The 18,741-nt window shown below is 43.5% G+C and overlaps 1 protein-coding gene across 1 annotated transcript in view; it reads left to right on the forward strand.

Moving 5' to 3' along the window:
• Positions 1–3,433: 3,433 nt before the first annotated feature.
• daam1a (dishevelled associated activator of morphogenesis 1a) overlaps positions 3,434–18,741 on the forward strand; it is a 111,659-nt gene continuing 96,351 nt past the window's right edge. Inside the window, exon 1 of the mRNA XM_037542232.1 lies at positions 3,434–3,452. The gene's annotated coding sequence lies outside the window, so the exon portion shown is untranslated. The remainder of the gene's footprint in view (positions 3,453–18,741) is intronic.

Raw genomic sequence — 18,741 nt, forward strand, 5'->3', positions numbered from 1 at the left:
GGATCATTCTCAGCACTGCAGTAACACTAATGTGGTGGTGGCGTGTTAGTGTGTGTTGTGCTGATACGAGTGGATCAGACACAGCAGTGCTGCTGGAGTTTTTAAACACTGTGTCCACTCACTGTCCACTCTATTAGACACAGGAATATACAGTACATACATGAAAGGGTTATGAATGCACTGCCTGATGTCTTAGACATTGTTTTACCAAAATTTTGAGGGAAAGATTTTAAAGGTTTATCACTTCTTCCCATCATTTTCCCATCATCAACATTCCATATAAAGCGTGGGTGAACTCAGTAATCAAAAGACGTGAGTCTGGGGAAACATCTGTCTGATTGCTGTGAAAGATTACAAACGATGTTGTTACAGGAACACAAGAACATGACTTAAAGCATTTCAAATATCCCTGTTACACTTCACCCTGCGTTGGTTTGTGCCTACGCGCACTGTGTTGGGCCATATAGCGCTCAACACTGATTCATGGCTCTTCTGTGTTTTCTAAAATAAACATTTAAAGCCAGCTGGGAGAGAAGGAAGTAAATGTTTTGCTTCACTCCAATGGCAACAGACAAACTCTGTCCGACGTGCCAATTTGAAATATCTCAACCATTAACTGCAGTGTCAGTGCGAGGATGTATGTGAGTCATGTAATCTGAGGGAACTCGGTGTGAACTCCTTGTGGTGTAACTCGTGACCAGCAGCCAAAGCTGTTTTTCAAAAGCTTATCCAAAGCCTAAGCTTATAACACGCTCCTCCATCAGAGGCCGAGTGAGTAACAGTGCGCAGACCCACTCTGTTTAAATATTTACGCGCTGCTAATACTCCCAGGCTGACCTTCAGAAGTGCAGCGTGGCCTTTACATTAAACAGACCGTCCCGCTCCTTTATACCGTTCGTAGATTGGTTCGCTTGGATGTTAGAAAGGTGTAGTTAACAGCCTTGGCCTATAATCACACATCCACTGGCTGCCAAAAGACTGGGACGTGTTAAAAGCCGAGCCAGGGCCCTTCAGTCAGTGGCTGAATAAAGACTTGGAGGGAAACAGTGGTGTGGATTACGTAGCTGCTACAGAACAACGGGCCGCTTTCTCACACACTAAAGTCAGAGAAAACGCACAAAACCACACGGTGCATGACATCACCACACTGTCTGTGAATCAGGACCGCTTTGCAGTGTCCTAATGGTATATTTTGGTAAAGTATCAGTCTATGAGTGGGCTTAAAGGGCTCATATCATGGTTAAGCAACATTCACCTCATTTTTTGAAATGGGAGTTTGGAGAAACTTCTGCGTACCACCGTGTGTCATGTTAGGCTGCAACTTTGCACGCTACTGCGACGCTACCACAGAATTGAAAGAACATGTCATTTTTATTTTTTGTCAAAGGCAAAATTTAATTTCTTTTAAGCTGTGTTTGGCATATTTAACCCTCTGGGCTCTGAGGGCATCTTCTCGATTTGTGCAGATTGTCTGAAATTAAAGGCTCTTCATATAAACTTGATCCTCATGTGTTTCATATCTAAACGCTCCATTATCTTCATCACTGCTTTCCAAACCCGCTGCAGCAGCTTCAGCAGCAGGAAACTCTCTGACGCCGTTTCACACGAGTCTCCAATGTGGCCTGAGTGAAGAATGAAGGATTTCCGGTGTGACGGTCAGTCCTCAGTGATGTCCTGAGTGTCTGTCGGTCAGTTTCACACAGAATGTAGACGGACACAAGAATCCACCAGCTCCACAGGGTGAGAGGCAGATGACATGTATCTCAGCCCCTCTTCACAGGCTCATAACTCTGGATGTGAGTCTCGTAGGATCTCGTGATAAGATGGAATGGAAAGGGCGGCTCGACGGATTCAGGAAGGGTTTGAACTGGATTTCTGAGCTGGATCATCACAAAGACACAGACACAGATATAGAAACGTTGGATTCGCTGTGCATCAATATGACAATAGATATAACAAATATATTATAACTACAGCAAAAACATATGAATTTACATAAAAAGGCAAGTTTCTTGGCCCGGCAAATAAGCCACTACACTCTCCATTACACACAAAGAGCATTATATTTGAATTTTAGATTTAGAGACTCAGATCAGTCAGAATTAGTGTTCAGCATACAGCTCAGACACAGCACAGGTCTTCTGGGAGTGAGGCACTTCTGGACATTAAAATCTGTTGGTTGTTCAGCTCCTGGCACAATCTGCATGGTCAGCTGCTGTCATGGCCATAGTTCCAGCAGGAACCCCCGCCCACGCCCCCCAACAACTGCCCCCACCCCCCCGTGTACAATTATTGTCGTAATCCGCTGTAATTCTGTCTGTGGCCTGTTTTTTGCCTAAATCAGTCCCATTGACCACCCATCCCCCAACAGGCTTTTAAGACAAATAGCTTCAGAATTTAGCTCATAAACATCTAATATAACTCTCAGATTCACTAACTGGCCACTTTATTGGAAACACCAAGCTTGTGCTTACCCTCACTGGCCACTTTAATAGAAACACCAAGCTTGTGCTTTCACTAACTGGCCACTTTATTAGAAACACCAAGCTTGTGCTTACCCTCACTGGCCACTAGAAACACCTAAATTGTGCTTCTACTTAGTGGCCACTTTATTAGAAACATTTAAATTTTGCTTTTCTGATCAGAATTTTGCAGATTCTGATCAGTATTTTATATTAGCTTTAGGTGAAATGAAACGTGGACTAATTATTAAAAGATTGTACATACAATCAGTTTTTATTCATTCTTTTAATTTGTCTACTTCCAGCTGCACAAGGTAAAACAGTCCTTTCAAGCACTGAGACCGTAACAAACTCAAAGAACAACCTTCCAAATCATTTAGCAATACTTAAATTGACGTTCTTCACGAGTTACAGCTGAACAGGACCTTCAGAAAAGGGACGACTCGGATGCCTCTGGCTAGAAACTACATTTCCCATGGACCCCAGCGCGGAGCTGGTTGACACACACATGCGTACCGAGGCGCGGCGTAAAACGTGGGGGTGACGTCAGCTGCATCCAACGAATCTCATTGTTTTAAAGTGAGCAGAGAGAGAGAGAGAGAGTTGAGCGGCATGGGGGGTCTGTCAAACTCCGCAAGGTAAGACCCTGGTGGACACGCGCGCGCACGCTGCCAGTTTAGGCTTTACACTGAACTAACGCTGGTAAACGAGACTGCAGCTCCGCGCTGGGTTTGGATGGGTGGGACACTGACACTGACACTGACTGAGGGGCATCCGATCTGAAAGAACTGAGCCGCGAGGAGAAACTTGGAAAACGGGGGTAACATTAGTCTCACGCGCGTGCACGTGTCCTCTCTGCGGTGCGGTTTTGCTTGTCTTGCTGTAAGTGGCCGTGCAGGTTGTTGGTGTCGGACCCTGAGATCAGCTGGAGCTCCTAGACTCAGAAGAAGAGGAGTGAGGTTTGGCTCCGAGCACCGCTGGAACGCACAGGTTGGTGGACATAGGATTGTCTGTGGTGGAGCCAGAGGAGGTGACCCTACCTGTGACCTTTCATTTCCTTTGGTCAGTATGCTCTCTGGCCATAAAGTCTCTAACCATGTGGGTGAACACGGAGTTTTTCCGTCCCTTAGTATCTAGAATCTGATTTTGTGCCTCGTTTTTCCTTTTTAAGGCTGTGACACTGGTCAGACCAACAGAACATACAGCCGGACTGGGGAGGGAGGGAGGGAGGGAGGGGGCTTGAGGGATGTCGCCGAAAGCCATAGGCTTCCACCTCACAGTGACTCTCTCCACACGAAAACACCCCAGACGCATAAAATTACACGACACATAACACAGACCTTTAACTGAGGAACAGGCCGGTCTTTGCACTAGGCTAAGGTAGGCAGCTGCCTAGGGTCCCCTCTCAGCCAAGGGTCCAATGAATAGATACATTGTTAAAGTTAGATATACATTGATGTTAAATAACCTAAATAACCATAATTTATGCCTCAATGTACATACATCTTTAAAATAACTGATATTTGCCATTGTTGTCATTACCTCTAATGATATCAAGGCTACACCCCCGTCCCCCAGCTATATATATGTATTGCTGCTATTGGGACAAAACCTAGGACTGTTGGTATTGTATCTCCATTGATAGTGTCTGCTGCTCTTTACATTGTGTATAAATTGATAAATGGACCAAAAACAATGGTCAAATTCTGGTTACCTTGTTGGAGATACAAGATTGTGTTCCGACATCAGCGATATCTATACACTATATTTCCAAAAGTTTTCACTCACCCGTCCAAATCATTGAGTTCAGGTGTTCCAGTCACTTCCATGGCCACAGGTGTATAAAGCCGAGCCCCTAGGCCTGCAGACTGCTTCTACAGACATTAGTGAAAGAATGGGTCGCTCTCAGGAGCTCAGTGAGTTCCAGCGTGGTGCCGTGATCGGACGCCACCTGTGCAGCAAGTCCAGTCGTGAAATTTCCTCACTACTAAATATTCCACAGTCAACTGTCAGTGGGATTATAACAAAGTGGAAAGTGGTCGGCCATGTAAAATGACAGAGCGGTCAGCGGATGCTGAGGGGCAGAGTGTGCAGAGGTCACCGACTTTCTGCAGAGTCAATCACTACAGACCGCCAAACTTCATGAGGCCTTCAGATCAGCTCAAGAACAGCATAGAGAGCTTCATGGAATGGGTTTCCATGGCCGAGCAGCTGCATCCAAGCCTTACATCACCAAGCGCAATGCAAAGCGTGGAGTGCAGTGGAGTAAAGCGCCACCACTGGACTCTAGAGCAGTGGAGACGTGTTCTCTGGAGTGACCAATCGGGCTTCTCCGTCTGGAAATCCGATGGACGAGTCTGGGTTTGGCGGTTGCCAGGAGACGGTACTTGTCTGACTGCATTGTGCCGAGTGTAAAGTTTGGTGGAGGGGGGATCATGGTGTGGGGTTGTTTTTCAGGAGTTGGGCTCGGCCCCTTAGTTCCAGTGAAAGGAACTCTTAAAGCTTCAGCACCAAGAGATTTTGGACAATTTCATGCTTCCAACTTTGTGGGAACAGTTTGGGGACGGCCCCTTCCTGCTCCAACATGACTGAGCACCAGTGCACAAAGCAAGTCCATAAAGACACGGATGAGCCAGTTTGGTGTGGAAGAACTTGACTGGCCTGCACAGAGTCCTGACCTCAACCCTATAGAACACCTTTGGGATGAATTAGAGCGGAGACTGTGAGCCAGGCCTTCTCGTCCAACATCAGTGTCTGACCTCATAAATGTGCTCCTAACCCTTGTGGAAAGCCTTCCCAGAAGAGCTGAAGCTGTTATAGCTGCAAAGTGTGGGCCGACATCAGATTAAACCCTATGGATTAAGAATGGGATGTCACTCGAGTTCATATGAGTGGGAAGGCAGACGAGCGAATACTTTTGGAAGTGTGTGTGTACATACATACAAAATACAGCCCTTCGTTGGTGGTTTTGGATAGATTGCCTCAAGATGTATGTAAAGGAGTTGGATTTTGTGACTTCACAAAAAATGGATGTCCATATGTTTGCATATATAGACTGCATGGACTTTTACGAGTTTACATGCTGCACCAAACTCCCATTTCAAGAAAGTGAGGAAACTTTTGCTGTCTTTGTGTTGTTGCCATGCCGACCCCTGGTTCCTATCACCACCACTGTAAAGAAATCTGAGTGTGTACAGTCAACCGTTTCACACCAAACCACTCTGAATCACTCCCTTACATAAATTTAGCAGGAATTCCCCTTTAAGTACTCAAATAATAAAACTGCGTGACCAGCAGAGAGCGCTGAGACTGTACTAATAGTCTAATACTTTACCGTGTCATTATTTGGTAGTGGAGTAGAGGTTAGAGTACACAGTAGCGCAGACGTTGCAGATGGTTTAAAACGTGTCCATTAACCACCACCGTGAAGGAATCTGACTCGGTACGTTTCTCCAGAAAGGAACCATATGGAACCCTGTACTTGCTGAATGTTATCTGCGCTTTGGATGTGCTTCTGTATTGTGTTTTCTCCATACAAGCTGCTGACCACGTCAGAGAAGTGACCTGGGCAGTTTTGGGGTTAATGTCCACTCCATATGTGCTGAGCCAGTGAGTGTAACAGGTGCTTTATTGCTTTTGGCCTGTTTGGACTTTGTTTTTTAAAGACTGGCCGACGGGACTGCTCACGCGGTGCAGCTGCACAGCTCAGGGTAGATCGTTATTGCAGTACTGATATCCCCGAAGCCCTGACCACTCACAGCTCTAGATGCATTTCTGCTGAGTGGGTTGGTGAATCAAGATATTCATAAGTACCAATTACAGGAAACGTTCAAATCCACAGGATCAAATATGGCAAGAAAACCCATTCAATAGTGTGTACATGTGGTGTTTTATTCACTTGTACTGTTAAAACATTGAGCTATATTGGGGCCTTTGCTGCGGTGACCGGCCGTCTGAGCTGACCCTCAGGGCTAAAGGGTGAATCAGCAGTTCCACATTAACTCCAGCGTTTAAGACCATTTACTGTTAAACTGTGTTGAAGGATCAGCAGAGCTTTATTTTACTGTAGAGGAGGATGATTTTATTATTACCTACTGATCTGATTCAGCTGCTGAGCCACAAGGGGGCAGTAGAAGAGTTTCCGACCCCTGCTCTAATAATTTGAAGTAATAAACTGAAAGTTTGTTTTGAGGAGGTCTGCCAAAGTTTTTTTTTCTTTGCTTGGTGGAGAAATGAACTTTTTGATTGCAGTCAATCATAATTTTCAGTTTTCAATCAATTTTCATAATTTTTCAACCCCCCACCTGGGTCAGCACCCTACACTATACCAATAAGGGTCCTTGGGCAAGACTCCTAACACCACCTTGGCCTACCTGTGTAAAAATGATCAAATTGGAAGTCGCTCTGGATAAGAGCGTCAGGCAAATGCCATAAATGTAAATAATTTTGCAAGCGGTTAATTGCATTCTGAGTGTTTATGCTCCACACTAAATACACTAAATATGAGGTTATTCTTAGAACCCTACGTCTAAGCCAGGAACCATTGTTTGTAACAGTGTGTGTTAATGAGCTTGTGCGCCTAACTAACTTGCGTATGATATAAGAATACTTAAAGGGCTCATATCCTACGTTTTTATTGTATTTTATTTTGTTACCCCTTAGGCCAGCTTACACGTAAATGAGCTCTGTTCTGATTGGCCGCCATGTATTGTGCCTCATGGCTCATTTAAAAAGCGCTTGGAGCTGAAGCTGAAACACTCTTTGTAACTTCAGTGTGAGTGGGTGGGGCTAAACTGCTGTAGCCTGAATAGTTGTTAATACAAATAGCTGATCAGCCAATCACACGGCTGCAACTCACTGCATTTAGGCATGTAGAGGTGGTCAAGACGACTTGCTGAAGTGCAGACCGAGCATCAGAACGGGGAAGAAAGGGGATTTAAGGGACTTTGAACGTGGCGTGGTTGTTGGTGCCAGACGGGCTGGTCTGAGTATTTCAGAACCTGCTGATCTGCTGGGATTTTCATGCACAACCATCTCTAGGGTTCACAGAGAACGGTCCAAAAAAGAGGAAACATCCAGTGAGCGGTCAGTTGTGTGGACGAAAATGCCTTGTTGATGTGAGAGGTCAGAGGAGAATGGGCAGACTGGTTCCAGATGATAGAAAGGCAACAGGACCTCAAATAACCAACCAGAATCTCTGAGGAACGTTTCCAACACCTTGTTGAAAGTGTGGCACAAAGAATTAAGGCAGTTCTGAAGGCAAAAGGGGGTCCAGCCTTTTACTAGTACCTAGTAAAGTGGCCGGTGAGTGTATGTAAAGTTTTTTGCGACATCACAGAAGCAGGGAATTTGTCGCGTAGCTTCCATATGTGATGCATTTCGCAGCTTTAACTATTGTTAGATATTACTTCAGACTCCTTTATTAAAAAAAAAAAAGATTACAAAAGCTAGAGAGATTTGTTTTTCCATGATATGGGCCCTTTAAGTTTACATAAGTTTACATTTTGGGCCTGCAGTTGCACACCTGAGGAAAGTTCAGGTAGTGTAGATGACCGTGAGTGTCAGGGTAGATTCAAGCTTTATCCTGCAGAATCTGCAGTGGTGTGTGTTTTTTTCAAAGAATCTGCTTAGAAATGTACACAAGCAGCTCTCAGTGCGGGTGTGCGGGTCATCTCTTCCCTCGCTGGCCTTCTCTTATCCGATAGTTAGAGAGAGGCTGCAGTGTGTGTTGCGGCGGTGGGGAATTCAGTTTTGCCGAATGTGAATGTTTACGGGAGGTGTGGGTGAGAAATGTTTGTTAGAGCGGTGAGCTCATGCTGGCATTCAAAGCACCTCAGTGTGTGGGAATGTCTCGGCGGTGCCAGGAGCCGATACTGCCTCACAGAACCGATACCAAACCAGATTCTTACCCACAGTCCTCTCAGGCCGATACAAACACATTGACAGCACAGCAGACTTAACTGATAGTATTAAGAATGAGCAATGGTACTGTTTATTTATAAAACATCTTTTTTCACACTTACTGATACTTTGGAATTTGATGAGGTATATAACGATCTGGATGGTTACAAGACAGCAGTGCGTCCTGCTATGATGTTTGGTTTTGGAGACTGTGGCTCTGTCTAAAAGACAGGAGGCTGAGCTGGAGGTGGCGGAGATGAAGATGCTGAGATTTTCGTTGGGAGTGACCAGGCTGGACAAGATTAGAAATGAGCAGATCAGAGGGACAGTGAAGGTGGAGCAGTTTGGAGATAAATATATTGGGCAAAGAATGTTGGAGATGGAGCTGCCGGGTAGAAGGAGAAGAAGTAGACCTCAGAGAAGGTTTATGGATGTAGTGAAGGTGGACATGGAGATGGTTGGTGTGAAAGTAGAGGAGGCAGTAGATAGGGCAAGATGGAGGCAGATGATCCGCTGTGGTGACCCCTAAAGGGAGCAGCCGAAAGAAGATGATATAACCATCTGGATGGTCTTTTTCTTCTTTGGCCCGGAGAACATAACCTCCGTGATTTCCATAAACGGTCTGAAAGGTTGACTCGTCAGACCACCATACACTACAGTACAGACTTAACTGGCATTTGTGGATGCAATGACGGATGATGTGTTTTTTCAGAGTATTCCCAAGTCTGTGTGGTGATGCTGGTTTTTGATGTAGTGCTGTCTTGGAGGGCAAAGATCTCAAGCGTCCAGTTGTGGTTTTTGGTCTTGCCCTTTATGCACAGACATTTCTCGCTGTAGACCTAAATACCTAAAATCGTTGCAATTCCTGTGTCAGCACTGTTCTTTCTAAACTTGGCCCTTCCTGGATACGTCTTTTAAACCCAAACATTATTTACGATCTGTTTTTAAGATGTAATTGAATATTTCACAATGTTCCTAGTCTTAAATGACTCCCATGACAGGTTCTGATACACTGTCACGGAAAAATTACAAATCTTGGCAAGTGTTATCACCTTAATTCTAGTCTACATCTAATATTTCTCATTTTGGAAAGGTTGTAGGAATATTAGATGATTATTTAACCATTGTTTGTTTGAAGTAATTTTATTAAGTGATCTCACTATACTGACCGATAGAAATATGCTTGAAACAAGCAAAGATAAAAATAAGCAAAATTACCTGCCAAAGAAGGCAGAAACGGTCTTATCTTTCAGTGTACGTTAATGTAAAGAGATTTTATTCCAAGTGATTTTAGAACGTTTCTTTTGATCCATTCATTGTGAAAGGACAGCTGGTGGGTATAAATGAGGTAGAAAAATAAAAATCGACAAAAATGGAGATGCATGGTTTTCTTTGGACAGCATCGATGTATGACCCCCTTGGCTGACAGCACGTGACTGAGGTGTCCTTGAGCAAGACACCCAACCCCCAACTGCTCCCCGGGTGCCGTGGATAGGGCTGCCCACCGCTCTGGGCAAGTGTGCTCACTGCCCCCTAGTGTGTGTGTATTCACTAGTGTGTATGTGGTGTTTCATCTCATGGTTGGGTTAAATGCGGAGCTGGAATTTCCCCGTTTGTGGGGTTAAAGTATCACTTAGCATACATACATGTACATATATGCCTATACATCATACATCTATACACATTCAGCAAAAGCAAGATGTCTCTGATTACAGTCTTAACATAATTAATGGTCTCAGTCCACAAGCGAATCGTTATTGCCTTGGCATTGTGGAATCTGGCAGTTGCCCATTCAAGAATAAGAATATCCAGAAATTGTCCGCACCATAACTGAGATAAAGAAAGGTTAAGATTGATTTCTTGGCTGCGGTTAAGGCTGCCAACATGACTTTTCTTTGTACAGTAAGCATCAGATTAGAATCATCAAGAAGTAAAAGTGAGGCTGGGACAAAGGAATGTTGACAGACAAATAACCAGACAAGAACATTTCTGATCTCTTTTAGATCATAAATGAATTGGCTGATTCATGAATTATTAATACATATATTGCAAGTAACCGGTTGCTCTACACTCTTAAAACAGATGGTTCTTAAAGTGTTCTTTAGTAAAGACAGTGGTTCTATATAGAACAGTAAACTCAAAGAACCATTGGCATGCTTAAATGGTTCTTTGCATGATGCAGTTGTGAACTGGGTCTTCACTTTGGTGGTGAATATGTTGTATGCGGTTCTATGTAGCACCAAAGTGGGCTCTGCTATTGTTATGATGTCAATCTTGTAACAATAGAAGTTCCATTTTTGGTTCCATGTGGAACCGTTTTCAAAAAGACCCTATATAGAACCATGTACAACACATTCTAGGTCAATCTGAGGAATCATTTTACCGTGCAGCCGAATGTTTTAAGCATGCAGATGTTTGTGTGAGTGTTTGAAGTCTTTCCTACAGAAGCATCCTTGTTAAGATAGCAGGGCAGAGCTGGCTCCCTGCGGTAAATGCATCAGATTTGATGTCCCTTTGCCAGACGCAGAACCCTCCCACTGCAACGTACTGACTCTTCAGAAGAGGCTGAGTGACATTCCTGCACGAAGGAACAACACGAACATCGTCTGTCATCAACATTGTTGTGAACGGTTTCTGTCTGCTGAGCTGCTCTCGTGCTTTGAGGTATTGCTGGTGTTTTGTGGTTCTCTGTGCAGAGCAGTTTGGGCAGAGACGATGTCCAGATGTGTGAGAATTTAAATCCTTAATCTAATTATAAGTTTGATTCTGAGTGTGGTTTAGAAGTGTGTCAGTAGCTGGACGGTTCTTCAAAAACCAAAGCCAAACCTCAAGAACTGTGCTTTTGGAAAAAAGGTACTAAACTTTTACTGGAACAGATCCAGATCCAGGTTTACTGGAACTAGAGTGGTGCCTTCGGTGGTATGTCTTTAGTACCCTTAACCCCCTGGGGTCCATGAACGCCCCTGCGCATCAAAATGTGTCTGTGTCTTTGTGATAATCTAAGTCAAAGTTTATTTATATAACGCTTTTGACAAGCGGTGTCACAAAGCATCTTTACAGAAAAATCCGGCCCAAGCCCCCTTGAGCATCACCAATGGCAACAGTGGCAAGGGAAAAACCCCCTAATGGTAGGAGGAAGAAACCTTGAGAGGAACCAAGACTCAGAAGGGCAACCCATCCTCTGGGTGCAGCACAGACTCCGGCAGGTCTAGATATTACAGCCTCACTAAAAGGGAGAAACCAGAAAGGTAACACAGACATGAGGCTGTCTGAGATGTCGGCACCCCTCCACTCCACTGTCAACAAACCTGAGTGAGTGAGTGAGAGCAGTAGATCGACAACACCAACACTCCCAGTTTACTGTAATACTCTATGACCATGAACCCCCAGATCTGCACCTTTTATCTAACAGGGAAAACAAATGACCAAAGCCTTGACTAAGCACGTAGGTTTTTAGCCTAGACTTAAAGACTGAGGCTGTGTCTGAGTCCCGAAAACCGACTGGAAGATTATTCCAAAGCTGGAGGGCTTTGTATGAGAAGGCTGTAACTTTATTCATTCTAGGTACCAATAGTGAGCAGCAAATTGTGATCTAAGTAGGTGCGACGGTTCATAATAAAAGAGAAGTTTGCTCAGGGGCGAGTCCGTTTACAGCTTTATAAGTCAGTAAATAATTTTGTAATCAATGCGAAATTTTTATAAAACTGGGCTGATACGGTAAAACTTTCTGGATCCAGCACAAAAATATGGTTCAAACAATTCCTGAATCCGTAGAGTCGCCCTTTCCATTCCATCTTATCACAAGATTATATGTGACTCACATCCAGAGTTATGAGCCTATGAAGAGGAGCTGAGATAAATCCGTGTCATTGCGAACATAATTACACTGATGCTCAGTTTACATTCTGAATTAACAGGTTCGAGTCTGCACTTCTCGCTTTCCTGTTTATTTCGACATTGCAAAAATGTTTTTCTTTCTGCAAAACAAAACTGTAAACACTACAAAAACGTGATCAGATTCATATCCTAATAAAATATTGCCTCTCCTATTCCTAAGCACTAGTGTGGTCTGGAGGGAAAGTTTAGAATCAGTACTTTCCACACAATTTCTCCATTCGTTTCAATGAGCTACGAAATAATTACAGCCTGATCTTGTTTTCAGCAGCAGGAACGGCAGCTCGGAAGGGTTAAATGAATGTGTTTGGTTGTTCTCTTATCAGCTGATCTGTCAGTAAAGTTCAGGGTTTGCTGACCTCACAGCTCTGCGCTGATGTTTGCGGACAGAACTGACCTTGACTCCGAGTCAAACAATGGCTCCTGGAAGCCTCAACATCTGCTGAATGCATCACTAAACTGCCACTAAAATAACTGCTCCAGTGTTCTCCTCCATTCATGCTGTTCTAGAATGTTTTTCCTATTCACGCTGTTCTAGAATATTCTCTTCCAATCACTCTGTCTTAGGACGTTCTCCTTCTTTCACGACGTTCCAGAAGGTTCTCCCCGTTCATGAGCTATTTTTATCATTTTGATGTAGAAATGAACAGAGAAGTGAGAAGTTCAGACTCGAACGTCTTAATACAGAATATCCGTGTAATACAATAACAGTAACTCGTAGTAGTAACTCCTAACAGGGTTCTTTGAAGGGATGAAAGATTAATCGCTTTTATATTGAAATCGCAATTTAACCCAGTGCAATTTTCAAATAGCAAGAGTTTTTTTTAAATGATAGCCTACATGATTAAAATGTCTCAAGTTAGTCCAGAGGTCGGCAACATGCGGCTCTTTTATTGCCCCGTTGTGGCTCCACAGCTGAATCAGATCAGTAGGTAATAATAAAATCATCCTCCTCTACAGTAAAATAAAGCTCTGCTGATCCTTCAACTCAGTTTAACAGTAAATGGTCTTAAACGCTGGAGTTAATGTAGAACTGCTGATTCACCCTTTAACCCTGAAGATCAGCTCAGACGGCTGGTCACCATAGCAACACAGACAACAGTCTCGCCCAGCTAGTAGCTACGAAACGGCAAAGAGAGAGATTTAAGACGGACGTCGATAATTTGGAGACGAATTGACTTATTAGTGTTTATAGTCACTCCAGCTGGTTTCCTGATACGTTTAATCTGCAACGAGAAACTGACGAACACTAAAAAGTCACAAAGCTGAAATCAGTTATTTATTCGCCAGCTACTTGTTTGAATGCCACCTTAAAAGGTGCAACATTTCTGGCATGTAAGGCACCATTTAAGGTGGAATGGGAAAATTAGACCAAGAAGCTGGCGAATGAGAAGTGACGTCAGCCTCATAATAGGTTGAATGTTGAGAGACATTTTACCAGAAACTGATCTACTTTTGCGGAAAAGTTTCCTGCCGGAGATGCGAGAAAAGCAGCTATAGCTGAGCTAAAGCTCAAAGCAGAGCGAAATAAGACTTTTTTTGTTTATGGTTTTTTTTTATCCTATACTAGCACATTAACGCATACTGTGATCACTGTATTTCAAAAAGTTTTCACTCACTCGTCCAAATCCCTGAATTCCGGCATTCCAGTCACTTCCGTGGCCACAGGTGTATAAAGCCGAGCCCCTAGGCCTGCAGACTGCTTCTACAGACATTAGTGAAGGAATGGGTCGCTCTCAGGAGCTCAGTAAAAGTCACATGAATTCCAGTCTGGCTGGTGCGAAGATTTACATGAAGATGTGCAGAACATATTTACAGTACAAACCTTGTCATGAGGGCAAAAAATAAATAAATAAACAAACAAACCCAAAAAAAAAATCGTTAATTAATCGTAATCAAGGTAAAACATTCAGTTAATCATGATACTGATTTGTCATATTGCCCAGCACTAGTTTCAACCCTTAAAAAGGTTCTTCCAATCTCCTCTTCCCACCTGGTTCTGTTAGGAACCGAAAGTGATTCTGTTGCATTGTTCAAAGAGCCTGTTGTGGCACCTCGTTTAAGAGAGTGATTGACTCTAGTATTTTCCTTCCTTTGTGGTGGTTCTGGAGAGTTTTGGACACTAGGAGAAGTTTGTGCTCTGCCAGAACTGAAGTGTTTAGTGGACCATTGAAGTGAGCGCGAGTGGTTCAAGTTGAGCGGGAAAGCGAGTCCATAACAAAACCGCAGAGGCTGAAAATGCAATCATGCCTGAAGCTTCTTAATTGGTGTTTGGGTTGAACCCTCGTTAGGGACCTGGGCAGCTGCTGCGCCGTTGTTGAGTAACGGTTTTCTGTGGGAGTTCTGTGCTCGGAGGTGTTTTATAGCCGCTCCTCTAACCGGATCAGCTTGTTTTGTCCGTTTTCTCCGTGTTCTCTTGGTGTCAGGGTGATCTCTGGTTCACCCTCGTGCTCTGTTTAATGAAGCCTGCAATAATCCGGGTGTGAATTCCGAATGCCTGCGTCGTGTCTCACACCAGTTTGACTGATCTGTCACCTCAGGTTGGGCTGCTGTCTGACACACAGCCTCCCCACTGAACACCTGAGTGGCCCTCGGTCCAGTACACAGTATTTTACAGCGTCCTCGTCTCACGTTCAGTGAGATTTATTGATTTGATGTTGTCTTTCATAGACAATAATCTGTTACCTTTATCTCAAATTGCATTTTGAATATGTGTAATATCCTGTTATGAATCTTTGCCAGGCTTTTTCCACACACAATTATTGAGCATAGCATTGTGTGCAGAAGTTTGAACACCCCTGGCCAAATGACATGTTTTGTTGATGTTCTAAGTGAAGAGAAGCTACAGAGATCACACCTAAATATTATTTATTTTTTTTTTTTTTCTGTTTAGTTGCTGAGATTATAAAAGAAAACGTTATACAATGGGCCAGAACTTTTGCACAGGCCATATTTTGTCTGTTTTGTTCCCTCCATTATGTTAAATTCAGCAAATAAACAGTAATTCTGTATTAAAATGTGCAGAAGTGTGTTCCCTTTAGAGGATGTGTTCACTTATAAGATCTAGAATTCAACTGTAACCTGTTTTTGTGAATCTACATATATAACTAAGGCTGCGTTCACATTACCAGGCTGAAGTGGAACAAATCAGATTTTTTACCCTGATGTGACTCAGATCTGGTGTTTTCAGGGCGGTGTGGACACAAATCTGATCTTTTCAAATCCGACCTGAGTCACTTTCATATGTGGTCCTAGATCGGATTCGTATCCGATTCGTGGCCATGTGACCTTAATGTGACGCTCAGATCGAAATTAATGTACTTTTTCCACTGCGTGTGACCACCATTCAGCGTTACCATGGCAACAGCGCCGAACAGACGTTAAAGCCTGTAAACGGTGGAAAAGCAGCTCATCTCACCTTTTTCTCCTCCGTCTGGCTCTAATAATGAAGCTGAGAGCTGATCAGAGTTAATGATCTTCTCAGCGAAGCTCGTTCTGCTCGTTAGTTTGTGCTGATGATGCAGTGATTCAGTCACGTGATGTTACTGAGTAGGAGGAGCTCATGAGGGTCATTTCAGGAGCCAGTTCATCACATTAATGACCGATTTGAATCACTCAGCTAAACGAGTGAGAACCGTCGAGTCAGAGAGATCGGATCTGAGCAAAAAATCATCGTATTTGAGCTACGAGGCTTGTAATGTGAACACAGCTTAAGTCTCTGACACTGCTAAAATGTTATGGTGACCTAATGGCGTGCAGCTTTTGTCTAGGGCTGCCGATTGTAGTGGATAAACAAGCTTCCCTCTCTTTTATTGATATAAAGGAGTTTCCTTTGTAACACTGTTGAAGCTGTAGACCATACCATTCGCTCCTCAGTGCATACAGTCTGAAAAACGGTGTACAACCCCAAATCAGGAAAAGCTGGGGCAGTATGTCCAAACTGAAAACAGTGATTTATTTATTTATTTATTTATTTATTTTTAATTGTTTGGAATTGAGAAGAATACATCAGCACATTATTGATGTTGACCATGAAATTTTTTTTTCTTCAAAATAAATGCTTATTACAATTTTGATTGTTGCGACATATTTAAAAAAAACGTTGGGACAGCAAAGAATTTACCACTTTGTAATGTCGCCATTCCTTTAAACAACAGTTCAAATATGCTTAGGGACTGAAGACGGAAGTGTTGAAGCGTTTCAGCTGTAATTTTGTCCGATTCCTTCTGCAAACAAGTTCTCAAATGGGGACAGGTTGGGGCTGCAGGCAGGCCAGCCCAGCACTCGCACCCTCTTACACAGCCTTTGCCATGTGCTTTCTGCATTGTCTAGATGAAATATGCAGGGCGTCCCTGAAAAAGACGTCATCTTGAAGGCAGCGTGTTTTGCTCCAAAATGTCCATGTGCACAGTTAGAAATAAAGATTCTGTGCAGCTACATTTTTCGTTCATCAAGATGTAATCTACAGATCTTCTTCTATCAAGAACCATATTCAGCAGATACTCAGCAATCTGAGTACCACTTTCCCCCTGCAAAGAACCGTTTAATCATGTAAAGGGTTCTTTGAGTGTTTATGGTTGTATCTAAAACCCTTTTCTTTACTAAAGAACCCTTGAAGAACGATCTTTCTTACGTGTGCAGGAATGGATGTATATTGTCAAATTAAATGAAATTAAACAGATAAAACACGACACAACTTTAGTCAAAGTGAATTTTATAAACCACTGCTTTCTTTTTTATTTGCCTTTTCCCAACTGTCCCAACTTTTTCTGATTTTGGGTTGTATAAAAAGAGCGAATTATTCGTTAATCTTCATAAAAATGATACTTGTAAGGCAGACTGTGCAGCTCGATGACCAGCAAGGGCTTTTTGGTGCCTCCTACCCTTGTGTCCACTAGTCTGCAGTGACATTGCACTTGTTTGTGTGTAGTGGACGTCCTGATTCACATGCAGAGCTGTGAGGCGAGTTATGAGCGTCACACCTCAGACGGAACGATGTGCATCCTGTTCTGACACGCCTAGAACGAAGAACGCTGTGGTTCTTCTTGGAGCTATTTACTAAAACATTGCACAGATTCTCAGTAATCCAGCAGACCTGCTCTCGTCCAGCACAGATGCAGCATGAAGCTGCGGAACAGCCTCACAACCTTAAAATAAAGGCAGTCGGATTTATTTGGTTAGAAAATAAAGTGTGTGGTGTTTTTGTTTTTTTTTTTTTTTTTTTTTTTTGGGTTTGGTTTTGTTTTTCTACCCCCGATGGATTATATGTTGATCATAATACCAAATGCACAGAAAAACTGGGTCATATTTTGAGTGCTTGTGTAATCTGATGGCTGGTAACCTCATAATACACCAGGAATAATCTTGTCCGAGCACTTTTTCTTCTTTTTTTCAGAGACATTTGCGTCTCCTGCCTTTTTATGGCATTTTTTTATTAGAACCTGAACGTGTTCTTCCCTACAGGGACTTTCTGCTTGTGGCTATTTTGAGGGACCAGGATATCCTTCTATTCGTAGACGGCACACTAGAGGCTTTGTCGCGTGTAAAGTGCTGCGAGACCCAGGCAGAGCGGAATAAGTGATTAAAGCGATGTCTGTCCGCCTGTGTGTGGGGTTTAGCTGTTGGGGACTTTTCTGTCAACTCTGTACTGCTGTCTTGTACAGAGACCTGCTGAGACCAGGCTTTCACCCAGCCCACGCTAAAGGCCCGATATCATAAAAAACCGATGTCCTGTTTTTATTTTAAAACATGTTATTTTGCTTCAGCACCCATACAGTCCATATATGGGGGGGGGCTGCAAAAACAGCCTGTTTTGAATTCATGTTTATGATATCACAGTCATAAAAGCATTTATATATGACTGCCCATTCAGCCTACAACAGCTTAGCCCCACCCATTCAGCCTATAACAGTTTAGCCCCACCCATTCAGCCTGCAGCAGCTTAGCCCCACCCATTCAGCCTATAACAGTTTAGCCCCACCCATTCAGCCTGCAGCAGCTTAGCCCCACCCATTCAGCCTGCAGCAGCTTAGCCCCACCCATTCAGCCTATAACAGTTTAGCCCCACCCATTCAGCCTATAACAGTTTAGCCCCACCCATTCAGCCTGCAGCAGCTTAGCCCCACCCATTCAGCCTGCAGCAGCTTAGCCCCACCCATTCAGCCTGCAGCAGCTTAGCCCCACCCATTCAGCCTGCAGCAGCTTAGCCCCACCCATTCAGCCTGCAGCAGCTTAGCCCCACCCATTCAGCCTGCAGCAGCTTAGCCCCACCCATTCAGCCTATAACAGTTTAGCCCCAGCCATTCAGCTTATAGCAGGTGAGCTCCGCCCATTCCACCTACACTTGTTTAGCCCTGCCCATTCCTGTTGAAGTGATGTAGAGTGTTGTTCCTGCAGACAGTCTATATTTGTATTTATAAACAGCCTCAATGGAATACGGTCATAAAAAATAATTCATTACTAACTGTATTTTTGCATAAACCTA

This window comes from Pygocentrus nattereri, chromosome 10, assembly GCF_015220715.1.
Source record: "Pygocentrus nattereri isolate fPygNat1 chromosome 10, fPygNat1.pri, whole genome shotgun sequence".
In the NCBI taxonomy this organism is placed as follows: domain Eukaryota; kingdom Metazoa; phylum Chordata; class Actinopteri; order Characiformes; family Serrasalmidae; genus Pygocentrus; species Pygocentrus nattereri.